This window comes from Papilio polytes, unplaced genomic scaffold (genome assembly GCF_000836215.1).
Source record: "Papilio polytes unplaced genomic scaffold, Ppol_1.0 DF821845.1, whole genome shotgun sequence".
NCBI classification, from domain to species: domain Eukaryota; kingdom Metazoa; phylum Arthropoda; class Insecta; order Lepidoptera; family Papilionidae; genus Papilio; species Papilio polytes.
In genome coordinates, this window is record NW_013527359.1 from 117,652 (window position 1) to 122,151 (window position 4,500).

At 38.5% G+C, this 4,500-nt stretch overlaps 1 protein-coding gene across 1 annotated transcript in view; it reads left to right on the forward strand.

The window, feature by feature from the left end:
- Positions 1 to 4,500, forward strand: part of LOC106107745 (protein crumbs homolog 2-like) — a 23,517-nt gene that overhangs the window by 2,541 nt on the left and 16,476 nt on the right. The gene's annotated exons all lie outside the window — the stretch shown is intronic.

Below are 4,500 nucleotides of genomic sequence, written 5' to 3' on the forward strand. Positions count from 1 at the left end.
CTCTACTATGGGGGCTACTCTCAAACTTCCTCTAATATACTCATTTCGTATCTTATCCATTCGTGTTACCCCACACATCCATCTTAACATTGAATGAATGTACTTTCATATTGACCAAAAAAATCTCTACGACAAAAATAATATACGGCCCAAGGGCTTAATAGTAGATGAAGCGTAACTCTTAAAATAGTAAGGTATCACTAAATGTATGCGACAAAGTAAAACGCATCACCGTCAAAGATGACAGAAGACTCTGTATACAAATCACGTAGGAAGTGGTTATGAAACCATAGCCATTCTCAGCTGGTGCACTACACATTGGAATACAAAAACCGAAGAGACAGTTCTATAGGCATCGGCAGGAACTTTATTGTGGCTAAACCAACTGCACCAATATACAGTAAGAATTTGCATCTTATACTGTTCATACGCAATTTTATGGTATGTTAAAAATTTTTCAAATGTACACATTTGCAGTTTCATATAACAGCAAACAGTGCTCTTAAAATATCGGATTTTTTTTTTATCGTTTACAAAAAGTCGCCATTACCAAATTTTGTAGAGATCTCAATGGTTTCGTGTATTGCCAAGTACAATCTTAATTTTTTGTGACATCTCCTTGAACCGAAATGCCTTTGCCCATTAACCTTTATTTTTTGTCGTAATCCTTGAGCATTACTGTTCCACAAATAGTATGGCTTTTTAAATATTTACCTGACCAAAAAAAACAATGTTACTGTAACTATATGATTCTCAAGTTCCGGTTACCTCTCTTGTGAGTTTGTGCGTCATACTTTTGGCAAGCTTATGTGATGCATCTTTAACGGTTCATGGTAACAATGACCATGCTTTGACGTATTGATTCATCTCGTTTAAAAGGGGTATCGGCATACTGAATACGGTTGTGGTAGTTTATTAGACAACAAATGTAACTTAAGTGGGTCGGGTACTCGGGACACGGCCGTCACAGTTCGCGGGTCAGCCGGCCCAGTCGGTGCAACTACACTTTCTCGTATACGGCTAACTTGTCTCTGTTAGCCATCTCTAGCAACTTTCTCAGGTTCAATGGTCGACGAGAAAGGAAGACTGTACACATGTAATAAGTTTAGAGGAACGGAGGGATCTTTGCCGGTTTGTAAGTAGGACAGTGGGTCAGTAAAATAAGCATTGCTTGCATTTGTACATGACGTATGAATTAGTACATCACATCTTCATACTAATTATTATTTGAAGCTCTTTACAAAAGATCTTTTTATTGTAACGTAAAAAAACGCACTTCTAACTTCTCGGATTAAATATAATAAAATGTAGCAGTTCTGTATTTAAGTGGTAGAAGTTATTCCACTTATAAGCATCAGCCTTTTTTGTGTATAGTCCCTTTATATACATCCCTTTCTCGATTGTTAGATTTCCCACGGGTTTACTTATCTCTTATTTTTATCGTAAGTAGATTTTTTGTTGCTACCAGTGCATTACATTTGTTGCGCCAGGCAATACTGAAGACTGTATTAATATTGTTATTATAAGAATCGTAGCAATAAGTATACATAGAAATAGTTTTCATCATTGAGAACACCTCGGGTATGGAGGCTGCAAAGCACCGGCTGTGTTGCCGCAGGTAGCGTCGCAAATTGGCGGCAGCGGTCGCAGCAATGGCCGCCCGCAACGGCACCGCCCACTACCGTTACCCCAATTGTTTGACTCACAACACAAGCTCCAGCGGAAACGAACCTTACAAAAACATTGCCATTTATTATTAGAAAGTAGATATTGGCGTAATACGAGAGGTCCTTAATATGATTGCGTTATGCTAAGTGGTCTAATTGGTGCACTTAGCACTGAATCAATCAGCCGAATTTCAATTGTCTACTTGTACAACTAACAAAGTGTGAATCGCCTCATTCCGTCCCTTGAGCCGTTTGTCCAATTTCTCTTACTGGCCATTGTTGTAGTGGCCTCAAAGAGCAAAGCGATCTCTATACTTGGTACAGACGGCGCTATTGTTTATCCGCAGTGCCATTATCGCTGAGTAACACCGACAATTTAGCTGTTTAGCCCACTGTACATTCCGTCACGACCGTTGGGACAGACCCACTGTCTCGAATTAGCTTCTAGATTATTGGTTGCGGTTTTCCGACGGTAAATTTACCTGTGGCTTTAATGGCGATGGCGTACAAAGCCCAGAAGTTCGACGATATTTTCCGGATACACAGATCATTTAGTACCGTTTTAGAGATTGTAAAGTAATCTAAGTCCACGTTTTTTATTATAGCATTGTAAGTTTAATAGATAGTTGGTGTTTATGGACATGCGTTAGTCGCGACACGCGTCCTGAGGTTTGTTTAAACTTGTAATAGTTGTTTAGAACATCAGCGACAGTTTAAAGGCTTTTAGCATATCCGTTAAGTGATGAGTCAGTGAGATGTTTATTTGTGTCGGCATCAACAAGGCCGCGCTGACCGGCCGCCATACGACATACGTGACATGAGCGCGGCAACGCAGCGACGCGGCTACGTGCTTAGTTTTCATCAATATTTTGCGATTTGAATATGACCAGTTCAAACTTAAAATTTGCTTTTTGTTGGTACGTAGACGGAACTAAATAAATATTATCTCTGCAAGGTTGCAAATATTTAATGCGCACAACTTCTTTAGTGAGATATTGCATTGTAACATAATATGGTTTCATTGGATTTATACATTATGTAATTATCCATAGATGAAAATAAAATAGTAATATGCTGCGTACTTTATGCCATAACGTTTGTTAAAGATACTAAAACTGAAGGACCAAGAATGGTTGTTTACAATATCAATAGTTATTCAAACAAATGCATGAAGCGACTCGGAGTGATGGTAACGCAAATGTTTATAACATGTAAACATAACAACAATAGTGTTAAATGTAAACAGAACATTATACAACAGCTGAATGCACTCGAAAGTAGTTTTAAAACGCAAAATAATATATATAAAAAGTGAAAATAGAAACATCTTGTGTAAGCTATTCTAGTTGTTTTTGTATGCATTTACTTTTTGTGATAATACCTATTTACTAGTGAGTTTTTCGTAGTAAAGGAAGCAACAATGTGCACCGTTTCGCCGTTCATTCAAAACCTCTCAACAAGAGCGTCGAAAATAAAAAAGTAACGGTCGCCAGCGGTACGGTGTGCGATGAATAATGCGGGTGGCACCGCGCCGCAGGATTGTCCAAAGGTTCTTCGGACTTCCCTGTGCTACACAGGTGCAGGAGCGCGGGTGTACCTGGCGGTGACTCAGCGCGTGACGTCACCACCCAGCCACGCGCTGCGCCCTCTCCACGCCCCCCTCTCCCCCACGCCTCGCCGCCACTAGGTCAATCTTCACTAATGTTACTTTTTTAAATTGTAAAGTTTGTCAAATTTCGTTTCGTTACTTGTTTGGACTCGGAAAACACATTGGTCGTTACTGACGGATAGACAAGAGGCTAAAGAAGTTTTTCTAAATGTTTTGCCAACCCGCAATCACATCGATAGTGTGTGTTAATAGATGAATTTCTACACTACACATACATTGTAATATGCAGCACAATAATTTACGTCAACGTGAACCCATAGAAATGGCATTAATTGCTTACGATTGCGATACGAAGGAAGGACGATTTAATTTATTAGGGTTATTACTATACTCATACGTAATGTCCGTTTACTTTAAATATCGCAATGAACATACAAGATGAAAAAGTATAATTAAGTAGAATAAATTACGTAGATTGTAGATATTAACCTATGCTAATTTCAATATGCAATGTCAGCATTAGATTTACTGTTTGTACTCTGTTCAGCCACATGTCAGTATGCAGTAGGTAACACAAAATGCCATACATTCTCAGAGTTCCGTACATTGACTGTGAAAGAATGTGAAGGGTATTTCATTGTTATGTATGTGAGCAATAACGACACGCTATCTAACTGCGCTTTTTAACGCATTTTCCCGCAATATAATATACAGTACAATGTTTTTTAAGCCTTTGCCAAGTAAAAGTATCTTGTTACTTTCTTTATGCTTTACTTACCAAGTATACTTTGCTCCGGTTATTTCTAAATATTTAATAGAATGATTTATAAAGTTGTTGATCTTATGAGAGTAACAGCTACTTATCAAGCTAATGCGTACCATCCTTCGACTGTATTATCACTTGCTTCACGTGAGATTGTGGTCAAGTGTTAGCTTAACAAATATAAAAAAAATCTTCGGCTAAGTTTGCTATTGTTTTTTTTATCTATAGCTATTCATTATCACTTTTTCTGCATCTCACTAGCGAACAAGCAAGTGATTCGTATCCACAACATTTACTTATGCAAGTGGGTTTTATTCAGCGATGTTTGCGTGATGACAAGGACTCTTCAGTTTTCGTATGCGAACTTAAACGTTAAGATAAACATGTGCTTGCGTCACGCTACTGTTCTCATCGCAACAATGCGGTGTGATTATAGCGCGGAGACTGGCGACTGGCGACTG